The following is a 27,918-nucleotide window of genomic DNA, read 5'->3' on the forward strand; positions in this document are numbered from 1 at the left end:
TGAATCTTTTATAATGGACAGTAAACCTGACTGATCTTTGCCCCAAAGGGAAACAATATCTGAACAGTAAGACCCACAGAGAATTGTCTTCTAACTATATTCATTCCTTGATTTGACACTGTTTTGACTTCTGGAAAAATTTCCTATGAATACACTACTCTGTCATGCACGTTGACCAATATGACACAGAGATTAGGACTAAATCTGTTAAATTTGTCTCACACCACACTTAATTAGGGTTACTGTCAACAGGACTCTGAGCACCAAGATGAGGCAATATTCAGTATTAACTTCAAGTGTCCTAGATCCAATCAGCTAAGCAAATCTCATAAACCACCTGGATCTACCTTAGAAATCCGGGTGTATTTCTCCTTCAGTTTCCACATTGACCTTTCCACTTGGCTCTAGGCATTAATACAGGTACAACTGGATATACTAGAGATCACACTGACTCTACCTTGCCCTGCAAGGAGAAAATCTATGGCCGGTATCATCTATAACAAGACAGGCCACTGAGTTAAGGTTAACCTGAATGCATTCTAAGACAGAGGTGGTATCTTTGATCACCTCAACTAATATCAAAAACAAATTTTGTATCACCTTTTCCTCATGAATTTGTGTGTCATCCTTACACAGAGGCCATGTTACTCTTCTCTGTATCATTCCAATTTCAGTGTGTGTGCTGGTGAAGTGAGCACTTGTATCTCTTTTTCTAATAGAACTTTCTAATTCCAGTTTTCCCTATAATGCCTTATGTTGTAGGGAAAACTGGCTATGAAGTTGGTGTATGTAGCAAATCAGCTACCCCTCTGGAAAGATTCCCCAAGCAACTAAGTGTAGCTCATTTTGGAGATGCAGAATAGTCATTCAAGGGCTACATTATCTACTGGGAGTGTTTCCTTAAAATCTTGGAGATCTCTTATGATTACTCCTAAGAGGACAATCATCCTTTCAGAGGGAGAGAAATAAGCTAATACTTGGCTTCCACACAGACATTTATAATTCCAAGAGTACACCTGGTATCCCTAAAAAGAGAGCCATTTACAATTACTGAAGCTCCTGAAGTGGAATCTACCTCACCCGGAAGCACAAGTTGATATTGCTCCATTGTCGGTCTGAGGTTTCAGTTCAGTTGAAGAATTGAGTCTACTCATTGTTTCTTGAAGGTAATGTTTGAAGATAGTTAGTCCAGTCTGTCTGGTCCATGCCATCAGCCAGATAACCTTCATCCAACCCAGGAAATCACTATGCTAAGCAGTGGGAATGTGGATGAAGCAGATAGCTAAAGGTGTCTCCAGGAATTGTACTGGGGGAAAAAGAAAAGGGGAATTGTACTGGGAAGTGTAGGGACTAGGGTTATCACCTTTCCTTTTGATAGACTTTTTGGTAATTTTAAGATGAATGGCAATCAAATTGTGGTCAGAGCTGCTTTATGGGGAATTATGACCCAGACATCAGGTAAATTTAGGTGCCTGATAGTTTGGGAGAGACACATAAGAGGATTTTTCTTGAGGAAGCCTCAAGGCGTGGTCTAAAGGAAAAAAGAAACATTAATGACCCTTTCCTGTCCATGCATCCCAGGGCCTAAGATGATCTTCCCTAGATGCCAGCTTGTCGCTCTTCCTCCAGTGCCGTAAAATACCCGCGTCCCATTACAGTAGCTATAACTTTACCTTTTCTCAATCATCCCCTACTCACACTCCCAGTTTTAATTTAAAAGGGACAGGTGCAAAGTTACAAAAGCAATTTAATTAAACTTATAAAGCTCTGTTATTTCCCTCACTTTGGCCAGTGCGGGCTACTGTAGGGGAACTTAGCAAGCAGTGTACTCTACCAAGTGGTCATTACCTTTATGATGTAACCATGTCACTCTTCTAAGAGAATCCAGGTGGTTGAATAAGAATTAAACGGAGGTTTGGGGTGCCTGGGTGGCTCAGTCATTAAGCATCTGCCTTCGGCTCAGGGCGTGATCCCAGCGTCCTGGAATCGAACCCCATATCGGGCTCCCTACTCCACTGGGAGCCTGCTTCTTCCTCTCCCACTCCCCCTGCTTGTGTTCCCTCTCTCGCTGGCTGTCTCTCTCCCTGTCAAATAAATAAATAAAATCTTAAAAAAAAAAAAGAATTAAACGGAGGTTGCACAAACACAGCTATCCGGGAGTAACAAGTACCATGCTCAATAATACTCAAGGCAGAATCCCAAAATTTCAAAGTAGATATATCTGGATCATCTCTATCTATCTATCTCTATCTCTATCTGTATATCTATATAACCACTTTATTCTTTTGGCAGGAAATGACTGAAAAGAGATGACCCATTTCTGGAGACAGCTTTATTTAGTGGTCAGACTGATTTACTAAGGTGTGTAGATGAGGAAGAGTTGAGGGAGGTATAGCCAGAAACCTTTTTGGGTCAATTTTTGAGGCTATTTCAATGTTCTACAATATCAAATGCCTGTAGTCTATTGAGTAACTTGGTTATTAGCTCATTATCATGTAACTTTTAGATAAAAGATGCACCAAAGTTAGGCTGTAAATGGTCCTTATGGACACATGGCATAGACTAGTTTAAACAGTGGTGTGTTGGACTATGCTGATCAGACACAGAACAGCAACACTGTAACTGAAAAATGTCAAGAGCTGTGAGCACTGCTGATCCCCCTGAGAGGGGTCCGTAGTTTGGTTTAGTAACTATACTACGGGCAGGTGAGTGCAACCCCCAATGTGACGTGGTTTCTCCTACCACAGGACAAACATCCACTTATGGTAAGATTCATATGTCTGGTGTGCAAGGGAGACTGTGTGTTATAAACCTATTGTCCTTTACTTTGTGTTCAATCTATGGTGATGGGTGTGTTGCCACATCGGGTAGGAGATGTCTAGACAGGAATAGTGGCAATCTAGACAGCACAGCAGACTGATTCCACTTGGTCTCATCAAAGAGCAGGCCCTCACTGTTGACTGTAGGCATCTCCAGGACTGGCCCAGATGGTTCAATAGGCAGCACGATTTGTTTCCACAGTTGGTGGTCCTAAAGAGAGGTGTCTCTAATCTGCCAGTTTCTAGTTTACCAGGTGGCAGAATAAGTAGTCTAGACCACTGGCAAGAGCTCAAGAGGCAGTAACATAAAATGAGTTTCATCAAGGAGAGTATTGGTTTACTGAATTGAGCAATCATGTCCATGTTCAGTTCTGCATAGCTGGTGTTGTGGTTGCATAGCTGCAGCAGTCCAGCGGACACTATCAAGTGTCAGTTTAGATGAAGTATGAGGGAACCAGGCCGAGGTATTTAGGGCAAACTCTGTGAATCAAGGATCTTATTGTGCCAACAGCTTTGCTTCAGTTGGGGGAGCGGAAGAGAAGTATTTCCCCACAGAGATGATTACCAATTTTTTTCTTCTCATGTAAAGTAAAAATGCTATAGGGGCCAGGTCAGCACCATTCTTGAACACATCATTTCTGCTTGACAAGAGAGGATTGTTGAACCCTTCCTTGTTAGCCATTGTTAGTCACCGAATCCAAGTCAACCCAACCCCAGGTGGTAATATTAGGCTGGAAAGTCACAAAGCCTTCAAGGTGAGGTATGCGGTTTTGACTAGTCTTTCACAGCAAGCTGATTGCTGATTTTCAAAAGGGCTATACCTGGTAACTGTGTCACGGAGGCAACAAGTCCAAAACCTCTAAGAGCATCACCGAATGTAGGGTGCCTCCCTTTGCCAGATAATCCAAACAACAAAATTATCAGTCAGAAAGACTTTAGCCTAGAGAGGACAGTAGTTTAGAGAGCATGCAGAGCTAATTGGATAGATTCCAACACACACTTTTGGTCTGGATCCCAATCAGAGGATGCTTATTTGTGGACTAGCCAATATAATGCTCCAAGGAGAATGCCCACTTGCTTCCAATACCCAAAGAGTGTTCAATAAATTGTTGGATCTCACTTTGGGGAATAGCAAAGTGATAATAGTTTTTCTTTGACTGCTGGAGGTTTGAGAGTTTTGATATAAACTCACATAAGCCCAAGGTACACTTTGGCTGGCAGTCCTCTAAATTACATTGGGATTTATCAGCCACTCTTGCTGGTAGAAATGTAATAACACTGCAGTCAAGACCATTGACAACAAGGCTTCTGACTTGCCAGTGTACAAGTCATCTATTTAGTGAAAACTTCAGACATTAGAAGGTAGAAGCATTAGTGTTACCCAGGCTCAATCCCTGATGGCAAATGGCAGGGGAACTTATGTATTCCTGGGGGAATACTGCAAATGTATATTGAAGGCCTTACTACAGGAAGCTCATTGGTCTTGGTCCTTGGGTGCCAGTGGGACAGAAAAGAAGGTGTTTGCAATGTTCAACACAACACATCTAGTGTCATCAGTCTGTTCAATGGATTCATTTATAGGACTATAGCAGCAATAAGTGGATCCAAGTGGCAATAATCCATTGTAAACCCCCATCTCCCATTACCTTTTTTTTTTTTTTTTTTTTTGGCTATATAGGGTTGTTGTGTTAATACTGCAACCTACTCTTGCTATCTTTAAGATTTAACCAAAGCTGTGATTTCCATTTGTCCTCCTTGGATTATATATTGTTTCTGTTGGACCACTCTGAGTAAGATAGGCAATATCAGGTAGGCAGACATATTGGGAAGTGATTTACCTGTACTACTAGCACTTTCCTATATATTACACTTCCTGATTGGGACAGTCCACTCTGGATTTTATAAGTATTCACAGCACACCCATTAATACGCATTAATGTGTATAAAACATTACCATACATTACTATACATTCCTCAGTAAAAATCACAATATTACATTGAATCAGTCCAAAGAGCCCCATTACAAGGATATATTAGCTCTCCTTCTCCAATGTGTACCTAGCCCAAATTTTATTACCTGAATCTGGATACCACTATAGCTGCAGAACCAGAAAGGACTGTGAGTTGGGCATCTTTCTCCAACACAATTATATAAATATGAGTTTCTTTATTCTTCCAAAGTTGCCAGCTTACCTAGATGGGTGTACATGGCCCTGGGTTTTCCTTGGGGTTAGGGACACCTAGAACTCATTCAAAATCATCTTTCTCAAAATCGCTTAAGTCAGGGTAGTGAATAGAGAGGAATCAGAGAGCCTAGAGGAATTTGAAGGCAAGGCACACTTGCTGTCAAATTCGAGTAGAGTGGTTGTGGCATGCATCTCAACCAAATGAACCTCTTACGTTTTCAGTTCAACCAAAGCCTCATATGAGCAGCAAGACCATTCTTACTGACACCATATATTTTAGATTTGGGGACCCCGTCATTCAACTGCCATTGTCACATTGCTTTCTGATTGAGGCTGTGGGCTTTATTTCCCTTGACTTATTTGGATTTGACATACACAATGATGCCTTTTTTTTTTTTCTTACAGATTTCACCTTAACCTAGGGCATCTGCAGCCCCATTATCAAAATAACAACTCTTTAGTTCTTGCAGGGTTTCTACATAAGGCCTAGGGGAGTTTTCCAAGGTGGCATGGCTTGCTAAACAAGTTTATCCAAATTTCTTTGGGTCCATTTCTCATTCTTTAGTGTGTCAGTTTCATCAGCATTGTAAAGCTCATCCAGGGCAGTAAGAGCCCCAATACTAGTCAAAGGAGTTTCTCAAAGGAGTTTGTCTTTCCCATGGAAATCTCCCTTAAAGGGCCAAAGTTCCCTCATAGTAGCCAGGACCCACTGCAAAAAAAGCCTGATGCCATTTACTGTCATCTCTGAAAGGATCTAGGATTGACATACTACATTGCAGAAGGAACTAAGACATAAGACAACCCATCTATGGCCACTCTTCCTTAACAGGCCTATGTGCCTCAAGTCAAGCATTATATCCCACATGTCTCATTTCCCAAGTCAACTAGCAAAAATTCTAATACTTTGCTTGATTTCACCCCACAGTGGTCATAAATTTCTCTCTATTCTTCCTTGGAACATCTCTTTTGAATGAAAGTCAGTGGAGCTTTCTGCCATCAAACCGCAGGACAAATCTTAGTACCAGTCGTTGCAAAGCCACAGACCTGAAGATGATCACCAGATAGGAGCCCAGTTTTACCTCTTACAAGAGAATTAGGTGCACCCAGGGCATCATATGAATAGTTGTCTTTATACTTAAGTCCTACTGTTTTGCCTGAAAACATCTCCACAGTTCCTCTTAATTAAAAGGTAATAAAAAGTAGAGGATTCTACTTACATACTTGACCATACATGAACCTCTACTCCTATTAATTGGCCAATGAGACCCTAATCTTTCCTCTTGCAGAAAGCCCCATCTCCATCAGCATCCCATTTCTCAGAAAAATGGAGAGGTTTGAGATTTCACCTAACAAATTATTCTCCTTCACTTTCATGGATTATCACAGAAGACAATCAATCAGCAATCGATCTCTTGGATAAAAAACAAAGGACTTTACTATTTCCAGTGACTGTTATAGCCCAAGTATCACTATTTATGTTGGTTCCTCCAGCTCCAGTTCCCACAGGGTAGCATGAAGAGCTTCACGTGATATCTATATATGTGTTGGGTTACAATACAAGGGAGAAAACATGAGTTAGAGAAACCAAATCCTTTCTAATAGGTAGAAAGCATGCCCGATTTTTACCCAAAGGAAAAGATATTTTTGTTATACTGGACAGTAGTATTAATGACAATAACAACAAAAATCAACAAAAACTAACCAACAAACAACAAAACAAAACAAAAAACTCCACCACAAAAAACCAACCAACCAACCAAACAACTGCTCTTGCTCCAGAGGAAGGAATTACCTCTATTTCCTGAGGGTATTTGCTATGCTAACATCCTTGAAATAAGAATCCAGAACAAAGGCCTAAGCCTCTGCTCATAAGACATGCAGAAATGTCAGAGATCCATGAAGAATTGTCTCCCAACACTACCTGTAAAATATGTATTAAAATGCATGCTATCTCTATCTTTGTCTCTGGCTCCACCTCTCCCTCTCTTTTCCACACTCACACACACACAGCAAATGCTAAAGAAGTATTTTTGAGGTGTCTTACAGCTTTAAAACAATTCCCTGAAATTTTATAATAAGAATATCAGGATGTTCATTTGAGGTGAACCTCAGAATTTCTTTAATAGCTGATAGGATAAAAAAAAAAAAAAAACCAACAACCTCTGACTTTTGTAGTAATCATTAATGGGAAATGGAATGAGCTCAAGCCATATTCATAAACTAGATAAGAGGAAAGACGGTGGAGAATAAATGGGAGGCTGATATGTGGCCATGTTGAAAGTCACAGAATTCGGAGCACTATGTGTAGCTAAGCAGATATCAGGCTGAGGAAATAGGCTGGAATGAGAAAGTTTGGCAAATATTTGAAAAAAGAAAACAATTCAAGTTAAATTTATAAATGAAAAGAAATCCAGTCAGTTAAGGTGATGGAGGAGGAGTGAGGGTAAAGCAGTCCCGCTTCGCTGAGCAAGATAATAGTCAGCTCAGAGTATTCTGGACCCTGGAATTTTAGAGACTAAAGATTTAAGGTGGCTATAAAAGAATGAATTGTAGTAGTTGACATAGGAAGGATGAATAAGGATATCAATTGAAGCCTACTCAATGTAAGAAAAATCTGGCAATGTTTCAGAGATGATGATAGTCAAAACTATATATGGAAGAAGAAAAAATTCCTCTCAGAATTTTTCAGTACAGAAGCCATTTAACTCACATGGAAGTGAAGGTCTTTGGGACAGCCAGCTATTTCACAGGACATAAAGATCTTCTCCAGTGGGAGGTAACAGATATAGCCCTCCCAGCTCCTGTCTGAAGATATATGCAGCACAAGTTTAGGAAATGCCTATTATTATATTATTTTTATTGTACCATAAATATTCATAGCATCATACCAGAGAGGAAAATTGTGCCGAAGGAGAGATAGAATTCCAGCATCAATGAGCTTATGGAGCAATGTAATATGCAGAAGGAACAGAAGGAGAAATGTAATATACTGACTTTTAATTTTTATTTGAGACTGATGTTCATGACTATCTAAAGCCAGACTCATTAGCAGAAGAGCAAAATAAATTATATTAATACAGGAGGGAAGCATACTACAAATCCCAAACTCTAGTTTTGACACTTATTTATTGCATAAATATGATGAAAATGTAATGATTACAATTTATAATTATGCTTTGCTACCAGGTTTTGTTTTCCCTTTTCAGAAATGCACACATGTAATGTGCAAGAGATATTGAATAAGGCCAGTTTCTTCTCTCAAGAACAAATATCTTTGCATGGTCAAGGGTGTCACATAGGGTATACACATAGAATGGGCACTTCCTTTTTGCTATTTCCATCTGGATCTGCCTTGAAACTGAGAACTCAAAGGAGCAATGCAGAAGTTTAATACATCAAGACTTAGTCTTCCTAAAATCTCTAGCAGAGCTCCATAATGAAATAGAGTTCATTTGTGCTTAGCTTTCTCAGAAGCCACCTACTGCAGTTGCTTCGAATCATGCTGCCTGTGTAGTTTATCTTGCAACAAAATCTAAGTTTATTTGTACCTGTATTACAGAAGCTAAAACACATCTGGCAAGTAGGACTGTGGAAACACATGTGTATAGATATGTGTACATTGTCATGTACACAACAAAGCAGATCTGTTTTGAATTGCAACTTTGGAATATAGTTCTATCAGCAGCTTTGTGTAGACATGAGTATATGGAATTGACCTTGAATTCTAGAAATACGGGTCCAGTTTCATTTTATTTGCTACTTCTGTAAGGAAAACACTGAAGGAAGTCACACTATCAAATAAATAATAGTTTATTAGCTAACATTTATTCAGTCTTTTCCATGTGGCAGGCATGAGATAAACATTTATATGCAATTTCTTATTCAACTCTCACCACAATCCTATGAGGCAGGTACTATGATCTATTATCTCAGTTACATACATGAGAAAATGCAGGTTTAGAAGGTTATGTGACTTTCCTGAACTCACAAACCAGTTAAATGATATTATCAGCACTTAGGCCAAGTTCTCTATGACCTCGGAGACCAAGTTCTTCATCAAGATCTCTGCATGACCTTGAGAAACACCTAGCACAATCTAGGATTCTGCAAAGAAATTAATATAAAATTGATTTGAAAAAGAAAGATGAGGCATGCAATTCAGTTAACTCAATTTGTTAGAACATGTTATTTAAAAATGTTTTCTGTTACACTCTCCTACATTGGAAAGTTATCTTTATCAAGAATCCTGAGTCACAGAGTGCAAATCCAACCTGGGAAACTGCCCTGCAAATACAAGCTGCTTCTTTCTAAAGGGCCTTGCATCATCATGAGTGGTTCAGCATGAAACATCACCTTTTTCAGAATCTCACTCAGTCCATTATAATCCCAATGATAACTTCAGTATCTTAACTTTTTTTTAAAGATTTTTTAAATTTATTTGATGGAGAGAGAGAGAGAGAATATAAGCAGGGGGAGCAGCATGTAGAGGGAGAAGGAGAAGCATGCTCCCCACTGAGCAAGGAGCCTGATGCAAGGCTCGATGCGGGATTCGATCCCAGGACCCTAGGATCATGACCTGAGCCAAGGGCGACACTTAACCAACTGAGCCACCCTGGTGCCTCAAGTATCTCAACTTTAGAGCTGAGTCTGTCAACAATAGTTCATTATGAAAAATAATTTTAAAAGTTAAAGAAATACCTTAAAAAGGCTTCAAGTTACAGAGTCCATGTTTAGACATCATTGACTACAGAGCAGTCATACTTAGCAGTTCGATGTATATTGATCAGAAATAATAGTTCTTTAATCTTGCAAAATGATTTACTCAATAAAATCTTTAAATGATCTATATAAAAAATGCAGGTGAAAGATGAACAATTACATTATTTAATTGTGCTCAATTATTTTGCTGTGAAAATAAAATAGACTCTGATTAAAATTGATGGAATAAATTAATCACCACTTTGTATGATCATTAAAAAACAAGAGTGTTAAAAAAATATGTAGCCACAATTTGTTAATGGATACGCAAGGTAAAAAGATGTAAATTATAACATCAAAAACATTAATATGTGTGTGGGGGGATGAGAGAGTTAAAAAGTAGAGCTTTATTATCCATTCAAATTTAAGCTGTTATCAGCTTAAACTAGACCATTGTAAAAATAAGATCTTTAAATATATAGAATGAAGTAGTGGTTGCCAAGGGGTGGTAGGTAGAGGGATGGGTGAAATAGGTTGAAGGGGTTTAAGAAGTACAAACTTTCAGTTATAAAATAAGTAAGTCATGCAGGGGCACCTGTGTGGTTCAGTCAATTAAGCATTGGACTCTTGATTTTGGCTCAGGTCATGATCTCAGGGTTGTAGGATGGAGTCCCTAGGCAGGCTCCATGGTCAGGGCAGAGTCTGCTTGAGATTCTCTCTCTTTCTCTTCCTCTGCCCCCCTCCCTGCTTGCATGCTCTCTCTCTGTGTCTCTAAATAAATAAATAAAAACCTAAAAATCAATCAATCAATCAATCATGAAAACAAAAAGTATAGCATAGGAAATACAGTCAATAATATCGTTATAACTTTGTGATGACAGAGAATAACTATACTTGTTGTGATCAACATTTCATAATGTGTATAGCTGTCAAATCACTATACTGTACACCTGAAACTAATATAGTATGTGGCAATTATACTTCAATTAAAAAAGTAAGTAAAAGATGTTTTATGTAAACCTCCTGGTAACCACAAAGGAAAAGGCTATGGTAGATTCACAAAAGATAATGAGAAAGGAAGCTAGGCATATGATTATAGAAAATAATCACATCACAAAGAAAGAAAGCAAGAGAAAAGGAAAGGAACAAAGGGATTACAAAACATTAACAAAATAATTTTAAAAATGGCAATAGTAAGTCCATACCTTTCCATAATTGCTTTAAGTGTAAATGGACTAAATTCTCCAATCAAAAGACATGGAAAGGCTGAATGGATAAATAAAATAACACCCAACTATATGCTTCCTACAAGAAACCCATTTCAGCTTTAAGGACACACAAATTGAAAGTGAAGGGATAGAAAAAAATATTCCACACAAATGGAAACCCAAAGGAGGCAAGGGTAACTATACTTAGACAAAATAGACTTTAAGACAAAGATTGTAATAAGAAAGAAAGGTCATTATATACTGATAAAGGGGTCAATTCAACAAAAGGATATAACATTTGTAAATATTTATGCACCCAACATCAGACCACCTAAATATATAAAGCAAATAGCAACAGATCTGGGAAGAAATAAACAGCAATACAGTAATAGTAGGGAACTTTGATATCTCACTTCCTTTTTTCTTTTTAAAGATTTATTTATTTAAGAAAGAGAGAGACAGGGAAAGGGAGAGAGAGAGAGAGCAGGGGGAGGGGCAGAGGGAGCAGAAGAGAGAGAATTTCAAGCAGACTCCCCACTGAGTGTGGAACCTAGTATGGGGCTTGATTCCAGGACCCCGAGATCATGACCAAAGCTGAAATCAAGAGTTGGCTGCTCAACAGACTCATCCATTCAGGTACCACTGATATCCCACTTTCAACAATTGATAGAACAACCAGACAGAAAATCAATAATGCATTAGGCCAACTGAACCTAACAGACATACATAGAACATTCCATCCAAAAGCAACAAAACACAGATTCTTCTCAAGTACATGGAACATTCTCCAGGATAGATCATATGTTGAGTCTTAAAGAGGCCTGGTGCCCACGCAGACATGGTCAAATGGGGCCAAGAGGACTCAATCTGGTTTGTGAAAAAGCAGGAGGTTGGACCGACATCAATATCTGGCACTGGGCAGAATGGGTTGCCACCAACCCATCCAAAGGGAAGCTTTGTGAGATCTTGGTGGATGTTGTTATAGAGAACTCAAGATCTTCAAACTGAAGCAAGTAGAAGGCAAGTCTTCCAGTAGCAGCCACAAAGAAAAGTCAATTTTCTTCTATGAGTGGAACACCAAACTGGGCTGGAAAGGTACAATTAAAGAATCTGGTGTGAAACACAAAGGATTGATTGAAATAACCAATCAATCTCTCTGAAGAAAATGAAGTAGATGACACTGAGGTGAATGTGAGTAAAAAGAAAGATGTTGGGGATATATGGAAGGATATTAACAGAACCTTAGGCACCACCAAGTTAGGGAGGTCCCTAGAGATTACCTGAAGCCACTTAAGACAGAATTTACAAGGGGAATGGTTTTACCATTGAAAACTTTGGCAACTCAAGAATTGACTGTTACAAGGAAACTGAGTGAGAATACCTTGCAGGCCTCATCTCCAGTGACATTGGGAATAAGGATTTCCATTGTGGCACTACTCATGATGGAACTGTTCACAGCTGTGCAGCATCTTCACTGTGAAAGATTTGGTACAAAAATTTTCTGAAAAGGGAGGGAAATTCCGAATGTTTGATTGGCACATCACCGGTGAATATGTGAACTTGTTAACAAATAAAAAGATCATCATGAAATGGAGATGTAAGAACTAGCTAGAAAGAACACCATGCAACACCATGCACTGAATTTTGTGTCTGCTGCAGGGCAAATGGAATTACAGTTGAAATGTAAAGGAATTTCTGCCTCTAAAGAAGTGAGCATGAAATTCTGTTGGCAGCAGCATTTTGAGAAATAAAAGGTTTACTGCAGCTGACCACCTTAAATGGTCAATTGGAAAATTCTATAAGGGCATTACTTTCTGTAAACAGAAAAGGCATCAAGTTTACTTGTTCCCTATTGTTACTTTTAAAAAAGAAAACAAAAACTATTAGTTTATATTGGATGAAATCCATGAACTTATGGGAAATTTAAAACATAGTTTCAATCTTGACTATAGCTAGATTCTGCGTTGAGTTAAAAGCAGCAAGCACCCCAAAATCAGGTATTAATCTTACCCCCATAGACGCTCCTCTGGGAAGAGGTTGAGTCCCTGAGTACAGATAATTGAAATTAATTGAAGTTTCCCAAGCTAAAGTTTGTTTGAGCTGGTTTACTTTCACCTGTGGTTTTCGTTCAGGAAGAAAAAATAATAAATTGCATACTGACACTATTTCTTTATTGAAAAACCAACAATAAGAAAACCAAACCAAAACAAAACAAAAAACTCAAAAACCAACAACAAAACAAAACAAAACATTCAAAATGAAAACATTAAAACATATTCATTTTTTTTCATGTTTTTACATTTTAGTAGAGAAGTTCTACCTGACCTCTCATTAAGTTTTCTTGAAAGGAGCAATATACTTATTATCTATTCAAATTATTCTGCTAAAAAGAAAAAAAAGTTAAGCACAGTGCTTACCAAATTATTAATACTTTAGAACTGTAATAGCCATTTTTGTTTACATTTTGAAATTAGACCCACAAAGGAAACAGACCATCCATTATGGAAAATCTTTAAAAGTTCAGACTACAATTTTAAAATAGCCCCTTCATTCTCCCTATTCTGTTAATACAGGGTGGATATGGATAATATATTAGCTTTGAAAAGGTAAGGATTCAAAAACTACAAAACCGACTGGCCTGGGGAAAGAGAAAGACCCAAGTCATACTCCTAGGTTCACTGCTAGAATTAGTGTGGGCTTCAGTTGTAAGAGCAACCGCAACTGCTAACAAACTTCACTCTTGCCTTCATGCAGTGTGAAGAACTTTTACAAAAAGCTATGAAATAAAGCCCTTGGCTGTTCTTCAGAGTTTCAGCATGCCCATAAAATCTCAGTCTGTGCAGAGCAGTTCTGGTGCTCCCTTGAGGGTTAGAAATAGTCATAGAAGAAGCCAGCCTTGGACCCAGCACAGTCAGAAGATTCTGTGTGAAATGAGGTAATGAGGTTTTGTTGAAGTGGGGATCAGTTTAGAATGCTCCCAAGGATCATGAACAAAACCAGATGGTCTCTGAGGTAAACTGCCAAAGTTCCCAGGAGTTCTTGGACTTGGAATGATTCATCCATGATTCTACTATAAACTTCTCTGGTCCCTTAATGGGAATAGTCCTTTCAGAATTTCTTTAAATCTCCAAATTTATATCTGTGTAAAAATTCATGACTGGGAAAATTTTTGTGCTGCTGACTCCTGCCCTCAGATGCAGTCATCCCACACATTGGCACTGATCAGATGCTTCAAATTTACAGAAATCAGAGATTTGTTCTCACCATAGAAGTCCAAATACCCCAGGGGCTAGTGCACGAGCAGCAAACAGAGAGGGGTCCATTCTTTGTGTGAAAGAATTTCATACATTGCCTTGTGTCTTGCAACCTTGTTATAATCATTTATTAGCTCCAGGAGGGTGGTTTTTTGTTTTTTGTTTTGTTTTGTTGGTCAATTCTTCTGGATGTTCTACATGGATAATCTTGTCCTCTATGTCATCTATTTCTTCATTTTCAATCTGTATTATTTTAGTTTTTCTTCTTTCTTCCTGAGAATTTTTATCATGAATGGTTGCTGGATTTTGCCAAATGTCTCTTTTTGATAAGATCCTGTGATTTTTCTTTTTTAGCCTATTGAAGTGATGAATTACATCAATTAGTCTTTGAACGTGGAACCAGCCTTGCATACCTAGGGTAAATCTCACTTGGTCATGTCGCATAATGCTTTTTATACATTGTTGGATTCAATTTGGTAATATTTTGTTGGGGATTTTTGCATCCGTGTTAATGAAAGATATTGGTTTTAGTTTTCTTTTCTTGTAATATCTTTGGTCTTGGTGTTAGGGTAATAGTGGTCTTATAGAATGAGTTAGGTTGTATTCCTTCAGCTTCTGTCTTCTAGAAGAGTTTTCAGAGAATTGGTATAAATTATTCCTTAAACATGTGGTAGAACTCACTTTCTGTTTTCAAAGATTTTTAATTATTGATTCAATTTCGTTAATAGATACAGGCCTACTCAGATTATATGTTTCTTTTTGTGTGACTTTGGCAAATTGTATATTTTAAGGAATTGATCCACTTCATCTAGGTTATAAAATGTGTAGGCATTGAGTTTTTCATAGTGTCTAGTTTGCTTTATTATCCCTTTTACTGTCCAATCTCTATCTAGTTTCCTAAGCTGAAAACATAGATTATTGACTTAGATCTTTCCTCCTTTCTAGTATATTTATTTAATAATCTATATTTCCCTCTACTTACTGCTTTCACTGCATCTCACAATTTTGATAAATTGTATTTTCATTTAGTTCAAGATATTTTGAAATGTGTCTTGAGATATTTTCTTTGACCCATGTGTTATTTATTTTTATTTTTTTTAAGACTTTATTTATTTGGGAGAGAGAGTGAACAAGAGAAAGCACCATCAGTGGGGAGGGGCTGAGGGAGAGGAAGAAGAAGACTTCCTGCCAAGCAGGGACCCTGATGTGGGGCTTGTTCCTAGGACCCCGAGATCATGACCTGAGCTGACAGCAGGCACTTGACAGACTGAACCACCCAGGTGCCCCACCCCTTTGTGGGTTAGAAGTGGGTTTTGTTCCTGGCACTATTCAATATATAGTCCATTTTTTTCTCAAAGATTTTAAAATCATGCTTACAACAAGCAAATTTGTATATACACACAATATATTTCATGTTTATTTTGTTTTACTGACATATTTGTCTATTTCTGTGTATACACTACAGTGTTTTGCTTATTTGGTTCATAGTGTGATTTGATATTTTCCACATCACTAAGTCTCAGTATCATGTTGCTTCATATCACTAGGGAATATATGGAAGATATGGGGGTATTTTAGGGTGTCACAATGACTGAAGGTGTGCCATTCGCTTTTACTAAGTGAAGGCAAGAAATGTTAACATATTCCAATAAATGAGAGAGTGCCGCTGAACAAAAAATTATTTTAATCAAAATGTCAGAAACCCTGTTCAAGGAAAAACAAAAATAAAACAAAGCAAAAAGCAAACAAGCAAAAATCAAATAAAAAATACTTTAGAATCATTTGGAATTTTCAATTTTAAAAAATGAACTTGACTTGGCATTCTTTTAAACCTACTAACTAATTTGGAGGAGAATTAACAGTTAAGAAGAATTAAGAATGAAGATTAAAGCTGATCATCCAGGAAAACCAGTGTCTTCAGGAAAGTTTATTTTTTTCCTCTACTATTAATTAATTAACAATAATCCTTGTCAGATTAATTGATAAGAACCATAGAGGTTTTGCTACTACCGTGAATGAAATCTGTCTTTTATTTTGCATGACATTTTCTATTATATATTTCCATTGTATTTTCTAGTAGTTATAGCACGTGTGTAAGAATGGAAAAGCCATCAAGCTTTTCGGTTTTTTTTTTTTTTCTGACATACTCAGTAACTTTTTATAATTCTTTCATTAAGCCTAATTTTTAAAATTTGTTTGGTTCATTTGGAAATAGAGAACCTTGTTTTTTGCAAGAGAATTTTTTTTCCTACCATTCAAGTATCTCATGTATGTATTACTTTGTATAATTACATTAACTAGGAACTCAAGTAGTAGTAATACTGGCATCTTGTCTCTCACTTTAATGGAGTGTCACTAATATTTTATCATCAAATATACTGTTGACTCTGTTTCTATTAGATACGCTTAACCAATTTTTTCAGAATATTCACTATTTTTAGAAATAAACCTTAATCTGAAGACAAATGTATCAACTCTGCAAAAAACAGTTATCCAATTTTGTGATTTAATTGTTCGATATAAGATGAAAAGTGGGAGACACCTAATTGACCAAGTTGTTCCAATGTCAGTTTTAAGATTAATTGTAGTAACAATTCCCCAAATGCTCTCTTCTCTTTGTATTTACATATTTGTATTTATTTTCTTCAAATCTGAAGTGGCTGTAATATTGTTTTGGCCTCAATATTACTACCATTATTTAACTAACACCTATAAGGTACATACTCTATGCTGGATACTACTCAAAGTGTTTTGTATATAGTACTCAGTTTTCCCTCATGACATCTCATACAGATAGTATTACCTTCATTATAGAGATAAAGAACGAATCACAGGAAAGATAAGTGACTCATACACCAATAACTGACTATAATGTAAGATATTGAATGAAGATGGCATATTAATCAAATGTCTTTTAATAGTCTTCCCACTTAATCTCAAATATTGAATGCCTTTATTGCATTACTGTGTATCGCTGACAGAGATGACCTTTTGTTTCTCTTTGGTTTATTTTGCATTCTTTCTTATACTTACCAGTGATCTGCATTTAGATCTATGTCCTTTTCATTCATGATCTGTCATTTTCTCGTGTGTGTAGAATTGGTTGTATCCAGCAGCAGATCTGTACAATGGCACCGGTGGTACCGACGGGGTATCCAAATAAGTGCATTTCTTCAACATAATCTTGGCTGTGGTTCCTCCTGCAAAGCTTCTGTTGTTTTTTGCCCATTTTCCTAGCAGTTCTTCCATCCTGCCAGCTAATTCTGTGAGCTATCCAACATCCTTTCGACAAATTTATCTTTTTATTAGCTAGAGCTATTTTTGCTGCCCACAACCAAAACCCCTAACAGAGAAAGTATTACCAGGGAATGGGGTGCATTAGAAACCTGCAAGGGAATGTGGAGACTATCAATCGTTTATCTGGCATAGCTGGGTCAGAAACTAGTCAAAATCTTACTTAAATGTCAATATGGGAATTCAGCAGCAGTGAAAAAACTAATCAAATCATTGCCTGTGGTCACCTGGCATCAAGTGCTCATTGCAGGCATGACTTGTGGGGATTGAGTTGCTCCTACCATACAACAGTAGGATGTACATGAAGAATTTATGGACTTAGTAAGGGGGCAGCTGCTTTAAACATCAATGAGTAGCTTAAAGAAAGAGAATGACAAGTTAAAATCCTTGAATTCTAGGCTCATAGCACTGACTAAAATCCAGGGAGTTTCTAGGATCAAGATAAAAAGAATCTCTTATCTTTTGTTGCTGCAGGGACTGAGCTGGGTAAAAAACAAAATGTGGTCTTGGAGATAGTAAAATTAGACTATCAGTTGAATTGGGAGCTTTTCTTTCTCTCTTATGTGAAAACTAGAGAATTGGTAGAAAAAGAGTATGTTGGTGTTCTGAACAATCTGAGTGAACTTCCACTCGTAGTTCACTGATACTGAAGAACATACTAAAAAAACTTCCTCACAATTGTCCCTAAAGACACCTGTAGCCACTTGCCAAGGTAGGGGTTTATTCCCTGGGGAAAGTGGAATATACAAACCTTTGGGAGATGCTTATACATAAGCCTTAAGCATATATTGGCCCATTGTGCCTATTGGGAGGATTTTCTTTCTTTCTAACCTACAAGGCCACATGTGGAGCTCATGGAGCAAAAAAATGCCACAAGAGGTCCAGTTTTCTGTGGTACTAATACATAATGTAGAGTTTCACAACTGTTTCACTTTGCCTTGAAAAAAGATCTAGCAGAATTTATGGGAAGTAGCTGATGGTTTTCCTAGATAATAGAAAATCTCAAAGGAGCTGAACTTGGAGATTAATAACAAGGATTTGAGGGAGGGGGAGAAGCAGGGAAGAATTCCTTAAAATGAGCTCAGAACATAGAAAATATCCTGCTGCATGTTAACTCAAAGGACATTTCTACTCATAATAATTGGGTGGACAAGAGAACATAATTTTTCAGTGTCAGTTATTTCCCATTCATAGCAACTTCAGAACTTACTTAATGAACAGAGTGGCTATGGCGGTAAAGATGAGTGCTATTCACTAGGACAGCAACTCAAAAAAGATTCCCTTTACTAGTGTATGAGGATTAATTTTCCAAAAATGATAAAAGTGAGCCTATAATACTGTGCCATATGTTTGGGTGTCAGGCGGTTTTTTCCACTAATTTTGTCATGGAGAGTTCTTATAATGTGTATTAGATACTCATTCTGGATTTGGATTTAGATTTGATTTCTTCATCCATCATGCCTCAAGTCAGCATTACTATGAATGTCGGAGACAACCAGATGCTTTATTCAACATTGTGATACCTCTCATAATTTCTTCCAAGCAAGGAAACCAACTTCCCAAAAAAGATGAAAGACAATTGGATAATGCCCTCAGGTAAGTTTAGTCTTATCACATACCTTATTGAAGAATCAGTTATGACACCAGATCAGAGGATGCTATTTATGATTTGAAATATTGACTAATATACAGAGTTTTATATATATATATATATACACAGAGTATATATATATAATATACTAATATTGCAGAGTTGGTATGTATGAGTCCAAAAAGTGAGGATTCGAATTGGAATTAAAACCGCTCCCAATTATGCCTAATCAAACACATTTTTTTTTATTCCTACTCCTGAAATTGTAGCAACTACTGGTTTAGAAGTAGTTATTATTTAGTAATAACCAAGGGAAGAAACCCTCTACCAGAGAATTCAGCAAGGTTACATGGATGTAACCAATGCCATCTATACCATTTAGAGTCTGATGACAATGAGTTAGTAAGTATTGGGGGTAATAGATCCTGAAAATCAAGAGAAAAAGAGGGTTGATTATGTATCAAGGAGCATGAGTACCCAACTGTTTCCTGGGGAATTTTCATACAAGCTCTAGTTGTGAAAGACTGAGACTCTATATATAGGCCTAGCAAGAGCTCAGAATCCCCAGGAATAAAGGGCTGGTGACACTACTGGCTAAAGAACTCTGCAATAGCTCATAACAAAAGAAATATGAGAGAAAAATAGAAGTCATATATATAAAACTTTGTGACTGCTGTAAAATTATTATGGCTCCAATGTATATGTATATATCTAATCTTCACACATGCACAATCTCTGCAAATCTGATTATTTAAAATATATACCCATAATTGTAATCTGTTTCTCCTTTCCTTTCCTTTCCTTTCCTTTCCTTTCCTTTCCTTTCCTTTCCTTTCCTTTCCTTTCCTTTCCTTTCCCTTCCATCATTACTATGACAAGAATACGTGATAGTATAGGTTATTTATACTTTTGGATATATTTTGCTGAGTATTAAGACTAGCTCCAAAAGAACTAGGGTCAGAATGGACATTATTCAAGGATTCTGGTCTTGGAGTTAGATGCAGTGACTAAAGAGACTTAGTTTTCCTCCTTTTGAGACACTGGTGAAAATGGATTTTTCTTTGAGATGAAATTGCATTGTGTTAGGAGTTTTTGGGGGGTTTTTTTGTTTTGTTTTTTTCTGTCATAATAGGAAGAAGATTTTATATGAATGCTGGATTGCAAAAGGAACAATTTCTAGTGGGCATATTTGGGGACCATCGTACAAATGCTTGTCTTACTTAGGAATAAAGTCCCCATTATGTGGATCTTGGAAGGAGTCGGGGTTCAAGATCAGACAAATAGGGTCAAATACTCCTTCTTTCCTCAGGTGCCTAGAGCAGCTCAACTGACTTAGGTTCTACCAACTGGATGCCCCAATTTTAATTTTGAGGAAGTGATAAAAATAAGAATTTATTAAAAATTGATTGACCATAGTTGTTTTCCATAGTAACAGTGCCCAGTGAAAGCAGATCTAGTACAGAGGTTTCCAGGGGCAGCAGAGCAAACGATACCTGTGTTCTAACCAGGGAATTCCTCTGATGGAACAGACCTATGGTTTTTGATGCTTGACATTTCTATTTTCCAAAATATGATTCTCTAGCTTCAAGTCAACTCCAATCTCAATATCACCTCCAATGGAATACTCGGTCTGACCCTACATAGCTAATTTAAACGCCACTTCAAAAACTTTGTATTGTTATCCCTTTCATGATATGTCTTATAATTGTTTTATCATATTAACTGCCCAGTTAGAAACAGGACTAAAATGTTCCCATGGTTAAGACAGTCTAGTCTCACACAGAGCCTGATATAAAATAGGAACTCTGAAACTGTGTTTCCAGTAAAGGAATATGGCTGATTTTCTGGCCATGACCTATTCCACTTATTAAGTATTGCTTTTCAGCTCAAACTCTCTCTTCTAGACTCTGTTCTTTGTGGTTAGAGCTGGAAATTTGCGAACTACGTTTGCTTTGCCAACTGCCTCTCTGTTAATCTTGACCAATAAAAAGCAGCAGAGGGAGCTGTAAGGATGGTGGAAGAAGAGGGACTTGCTGTATCTTTGCTTGCTGTTGGCTTCCTGTTGGCTTCCTGTGCCTTTCAACATCACCCTGGCCTCATGTCACCTCTTTTCCCTGGCAACAGCAGTTTGTTTCAGTAAAATGTTGAATTGAGTTTTCAGTGTTTTAACACTTGCAGAACCAGCCTCGATGAGCTGCAGTTGCTCAATACTCCTCTTTAGATGTCTGGGTCCTGGTCCCATGAGGCTTCTCCTCCAAGCAAAGAGACACCAGCACAGGTCAAAGAGCACCCGCATCTCCAAGGTCTTAGTTTCAGCTCTGTGGGCCCCCCCCTCCAAGTTTGTGTATTTGCAACCTCCAGCCCTAGGATGGTAGCTGTAGCCCCTAGACACTCCTATAAAACTTAATTTTCCTTCTTAATTCTTCAATACCTAATTACAACCTTTTTAAAAAAGATTTTATTTATTTTAATTTGAAAGAGAGAGAGTGTGTGCACGTGATAGGGTAGGGGTTGGGGAACAGAAGCAGACTCTGCTGCGCTGAGCAGAGCCCGAGGCGAGGCTCAATCCTAGGACCCTGAGATCATGACCTGAGCTGAAATCAAGAGTCAGACACTTAACTGACTGAGCCATCCGGGCGCCACCCCCCCGCAATTGTCAACTTTTATATAAAGCTGTTCTGTTGAAATAATTGATTTTTTTTTTCTTCTGACTGGACCCCGACTGAGATAAACTGCTTCTCAGGGTAGTATGATGCAAAAGCATGCTCTATTGTACCCTGAACTTCTGTTCTGGCCTGTTTAAATCCTAACTAGCTCTGAAAAGTGCATCTTTCTGCCTGTGTTTCTGCATGTGATATCCTGACTAAGAGAACTAGAGAAATCCAGGCACTTGAGCCATTTTGAATTGTATTTTCAATATTCACAATCAAAATATGTAATGAGGATGGTCATGTTTTACTCTATTTTTGTATTGTTTGAATAATTTACAAGAAGAATCATGTATCAATCAAGGTCCTGCAGAAAACAGATTACATATTCAAAGCAGGCAATTTGAAATGAATTTAATAAAAAGACTATTTACAAAAGCTCGGGTAGGATATAGGGAAAACAAGAGAAATGATGCACTACCCCGGGGTAAGTTATGTGGACAGACCTGTTACCACCCTTAGATCTGAAAGGACTAAAACCCATAGAGAGACCCGTCAGCAAGAATCACCTGTCAGGAGCTGTGACCTTTGGCTGAGGTACACAGTCAACCTGCAGAGAAGGAGCTAGGGGAATAAATTCCCCCACCCACGTCTGATCTCCTGCCAGGGATCCCCATTAGCAGAGCTCAACTGGAAACTGGAGGGCAAGGGAATTGCTTGATGCAGTTCACGGAGGTCAGTCTCCTGGGGTTCTAGCTGGGTGGAGAAGGGGGAACAGAGGATGTGGAGGAGTAAATGAAGGATACCTTGCACAAATGGGTTAATTGCCAATGTAATTGAAAATGCTTTTAATAATAGCAATATGACTAGGAAGAAATTGTTTTTGAATCAACAAAGAAAATATACTGAGGGCAGGGAGGAAGTGGGGCAGGAAGAGAAGAGGAGCACATTCACAAAACATTTCTGGAAGCACAGAAGTTAAATATCAAAGAGAAACACTCTGTCATCTGAAAACATGAAAGGAATTGGAAACATTACCGTTCGAAATAACATTTTTATTTTTAACAATAAATACAGATTTTTTAACAAACTTCCATCTTGATTCTGGAAAGCATTTTAGTGCTAAATAGCACAAAAAACACTGAAACAGTTTGACAAATACCTCTACACACATATAACATGTGTATATATGTATGCTTTAACATTTCAAAATATATTATGTGATAAGTTGCAGAGCATTTATAATTAATTAAGCTGTTTTCGCAGCCCTCTAGAAGAATATTTTTCCAGGATAGCTGACTGCATAATGTTGTGCATGATTTATTTATAGACTACTAATGAAGACATATCTAATCATCATAATTAATTGGTATTTTTGTGCTTTGGGGCTAATCACAAAATCTTTCATATGCTGGCTCAAAGTAAACCTGGCTATGGGGCAAACATTTAGGACAAACCCTGCTTGTTTTGCTTTTTTTTTTTTTAAGATTTATTTTATTTATTTGACAGAGAGAGAGACATCCAGCGGGAGAGGGAACAGAACCAGGGGAAGTGGGAGAGGAAGAAGCAGGCTCGCAGCAGAAGAGCCTGACGTGGGGCTCGATCCCAGAACTCCGGGATCACGCCCTGAGCCGAAGGCAGACGCTTAATGACTGAGCCACCCAGGCGCCCCTGTTTTTTCTAATATACATCTCCATTGCATTGATTTATTCATTCAACATTTCTGGCTGTTATTGTACAATGCCAGGGCAAGTAGCCCATCTGGTCAATCTGGATTTTAAGTAGATTTTCTTGAATAAATCAACAAACAAAAAGAAACCAGAGGAGTCATATGTGGCATAGTAGATGAACACTTGAGTTGTTTACATTATTTATTATGTTGTATTGTTGTCAGATCTTCATACTATTTATAAGAATTTTGATTGTTTTGAAGTCAAAGCAGAATTTTGAAGGAGCTTTACCACTGTAAAATAAAAAAATACATTTTTCCCTTCAGATTTACTTCTTAATTTTTTTTCTTTACTTATGTGAAAAATAATTCAAACTCATTGCTATGAAACAGATAACGATCTGGTGTAGTCTATTATAATTACTGGGAGTTTCTGACGAAGAGCCTCCGAGTACCCTTTCATGTTTGGGTGCTAAGGAATTACACGAGTAATGATGGATATGGTCAGGTGTAGGATGTGGATTATATTTGAAGAATGAGGCTGGTTCTTACCATTCATTCAGAGGAAGCCACATGTGGAAGGCCTGTCCTGGAACAGCATGGCAGAACCTATGCTATCTTTGAGCAGCTTCAAAAAAGGAGGAAGGGCTGAGTAGAGCCACAAATGCCCAGCTATTCTTAACCAAATTTACAAATTCCTTAAATCACTCCACTTCTGAAAAATAGAAGGAGTAAAGTTAGAGGACCAGTGTTATGCTGATTGATATCCTTTCAAAGGAGAGGTGGGGATAAAAGATTTGGTGCTGTGACAAAGAAACAGAAAACAATATTTTGGTTTTGTCAACAGCTTTGTTCAGTTTTAGTGATTCTTTGAATATTTTAGGATTAAAATATTCAAAGCATTTCATTTTATATGTCTGCTGGTAATCAAGCAATCTATATTATGGTTGCTGTTCCAAAGGAGACAATAGGCACTTGGGTATTAAGATTTCCAACCTGTACTATTCACCTCCAGGTAAAATGTGTGGTAAAAAGGAATAAGCCATTCTGTGGGTCTAACGGATCAAGAGTTGTGACCAGAACATGAGTAGATGGCCAGTGTGGTCCTCCACAGTGAATCAGTTTCTTCAAAAGTAGCTGGGCGACCTTAGAAGGCTGGGTGATTGGGTGTGGACATGTCAGAAAGTAGCCAGGGGCAACCCACTCTTTCACCAGAGTCAGTATATTGTAATTTTTCAAGATATTCTGGCACAGAATGCCATTTGGGAGGTTCAGAACTTACTTTTACCCACACTGGAATGGTAACGGTCATCCTAAATATCTAAGTGCCGTGGAAAAACCAACATGTGTCAATCTGATCTCACTTACAGCTGTAAGGAGGGCAATCAGCAAACATGACCAGCAGTCAGCTCTTTCAGGTTCTGTCTCAGCTCCAGAGTTTTGACCTTCCCAGAAAAGCCCACATCCAGTTGCTAAGTGAAGTAAGGGTAAAAAGATTAGCCCATTAATCCAAAGCAGGTCAACTCTCATGGACAACATTGGCCCAGACTTAATCAGGTCTGCCTTATAATCTTACTTTTCTCTTCCCAGGGGTATCAATCCCTAATAAACATCTTGAATCCCAAACTCCATCTCAGTGTTTGCTTAGAGAACCCAACCTGAGACAGGTACTCCCCTACTTTTTTTTTTTTTTTTATGACTGTGAGCATATTCTCATAATGAGATATGAATTAAAATAGATTATAAGGCAAGGATCAAATATAACACTAATGGTAAGAAATTAGAATATACCCTTATATATTTGGCTTCTTATTTAGACTTAACCAAGTTTTTGACCACTTTTTTACTTTTTAACTAGAAACACTATTTGTTTGATCTTCTGCAAAGTATAATGTATTCTGGACATTAATTTCTATTGAATTTTCTGGAATTAGAATAACTTTCATAATTAAATTAGTAAATCAGCTAATTTTCTTTTTTATGATTCTTCTGTATCTGTGCATTTCATTTAAACCAACTCCTTATTGATTCAATGTTATTTACTTACTTCTATAAAACTTAAAATAATTACATCATTCCTACTGAAGACCTCCTGAGAAACCACTAGAAAGACCAAAAAACAAAAACAAACAAACAAAAATGAATATTCTATCAGTAAGAAGGAATCAGACTAAAGGAGCAATAGGTTAACATAATTGGCATAAATTAATCTGATATAATTGCTTGAAAAGTCACGTATTAGGAAAATTTGTGGTAAAAAGGGGGCACATTTCTAAAGCAATGCATATGAAGATGTGAATTATCTATTTGTATTTGTCAGCCTGGGCTATTAAAACAAAACACTGCAGATTGTATGACTTAACATACATTTATTTCTCACAGATCTGGAGGCTGGGGAGTCCAGGATCAAGGTGACAGCCGATTCAGTTCCTGGTGAGAGCCTTCTTCCTGGCTTCCTGGATCGCAGATGACCTCCTCTCTGGGTCCTTAAATGGCAGAGAGAGAATGAAATCTCTCTTTCTCTTCTTATAAAGCCACTAATTTCATCATGAGGACCCCACCCTCATGACTTTCATTTAAGTCAGATTCCCTCCCAAAGTCTTATCTCCAAATACCATTAAGTTGAAAATTAAGGTTTTGACATATGAATTTTGAGGGTACACAATTCAGTCTATACCACTATTCACTAAGGAACATTTTGAGATGAGCAGAAAAACAAGTTTTCCAGATTATAGAGAAACATTCAGAGTCCAGTGGGTTTTGTTAGGACAATGCTCAACTGAAAGTCAAGACACATGGTGCTGAGTTCCAATGAGTTGGCCCAAATTAGGAAACATCTAGAACTTTGACCTTCTCTGGGAGTAAATTGGGACTATGAGAAAATTTTTCCATGGGATTGTGCATTTCTAAATTAGATAAGAAATATGCTGTGTCAAAACAATAATGGAAAATTACAGGTAAGATATCTTGAAGATGACTTCTTTATTTTAGAGATTGACATATGAATTAAGTTTTTAAAGCAATCATGAGACTGACAAACTGTTTAGAGAAAGAGCAACTTGGAAAAAAGAAGAGTTGTATGGAAAGATGTTTGGGGAACTCTATTTGGAGCTTTCTACCGTTGATTGTCTTATTAGCATTTCTATACTGCTTATTGGATATTTTTCTTCCCTGGAAGTTTTATTTTCTTTCTTTAAAATGGAATCTATGAGATTTTAAACTGTATTTTTTGCATTCAATTGCTCTAATCATTTAAACAGTGTTCAATGGTTTCATAAGCAGTGCTGTAAGAACTGATGGGTAATTTGTTAAACAAAACAAGAAAAAGAAAAAAAAAACCCTGTGAGACTGGGAAGAGAGACGGGGCATATCAAGACACTGTTGCGACTGTGTTAGAGCATTGGGTTAATTATTACTTTCCAGAAGTTAATGATGAGAACTATTGGCTCAAATGTGAGAGTGAGGAAAAGAACACAAACTCAATAGTTACTTTTCAAGTGTGAGAAAATAGTTACTTGTTTTCCCTTGAACGTGACTATCTATTTTTATGGGTACATAGTTAACCTTTAAGGGCTGTGCCCAGCCAGCATTAGATATTAGTAATAGATGTGCTGCAATACATTTGATTAGCACTACAAAGCAGATATTTTCCAAATGAACATTTTGTGTAATTTTATTAAATATAATCACACATTCTCTCCTTTCCCCCCAATCTTCCTCTACTGGTTAAACATGTGTCATCCATCTTTAAAAATTATGTAGAAGACTCAAAAGCCCTTTACAGCTTGAACAATAAATTGTGCATAGGAGATATACAAGTTTAGCTGGCATAGGGACAGAAGACCTGCTGTGTTTTATTCCAACTATAAAAATAGAAACGATCCCCAGTGTAGTTTGATAGATAATGATGGAGGTTGCAAAAATTATTGTGACTAATTGTGTTTACCCTTTTTGGTTAAGCCAATTGAAAATCAAAGTGGAATCTCCCTCTAGATAAATTCTATATTTTATTACATTTATAAAATCATAAAACAATATGTCATCCTCAATTTAAAAAAATAATTATATTGTTCTTGAAACTGTCAGAACGTATTTGATGGCATATTACATAAAGAGGTAAGCAATCTGATACGGTGACCTAAATGTTCCCAGTTTAGCCATTGCAAGACTTGGTTCTCTGACTTCTGTTTAAAAACAGTGAATCAATTGCATCTTACAACCTGTTTGCATACAGTAAGAGATCTAGTTTGACAGCCTACGTAATACTGGAGATTTCTGTTCTATAAAAGATCTCAGGATCTTAACTTCTTCATTAGGGTTATACATTAAACAAACATTGATGAAACTAGTATCTTTTTATCCTCCTAGGATAAAAGGAATAATTTAAATCCATTTTGAGAATCCAAACTTTGGTGGTCAGTTGTCTTCTTTTGTTCTCCAAGTTTGTAATTAATGAGGTTTAAATAAAACTTCAATCTGGTGGGTAAACTGGTTTGGGCTTTTGACTTGATTGGCCAGTTTGAAAATGGTCAATCAATTAGTTTGCTTCTG

At 37.4% G+C, this 27,918-nt stretch overlaps 2 pseudogenes; one reads left to right on the plus strand and one right to left on the minus strand.

Moving 5' to 3' along the window:
• Positions 1-584: 584 nt before the first annotated feature.
• Positions 585-698, minus strand: LOC123798608 (U6 spliceosomal RNA; annotated as a pseudogene).
• An 11,051-nt stretch (positions 699-11,749) lies between these two features.
• The window catches only part of LOC148109242 (activator of 90 kDa heat shock protein ATPase homolog 2 pseudogene), a 65,224-nt pseudogene continuing 49,055 nt past the window's right edge, over positions 11,750-27,918 (plus strand).

The sequence above is a fragment of the Ursus americanus genome, chromosome 11, assembly GCF_024610735.1.
Source record: "Ursus americanus isolate L20-20 chromosome 11, mUrsAme1.1.p, whole genome shotgun sequence".
Classification (NCBI taxonomy): Eukaryota; Metazoa; Chordata; class Mammalia; order Carnivora; family Ursidae; genus Ursus; species Ursus americanus.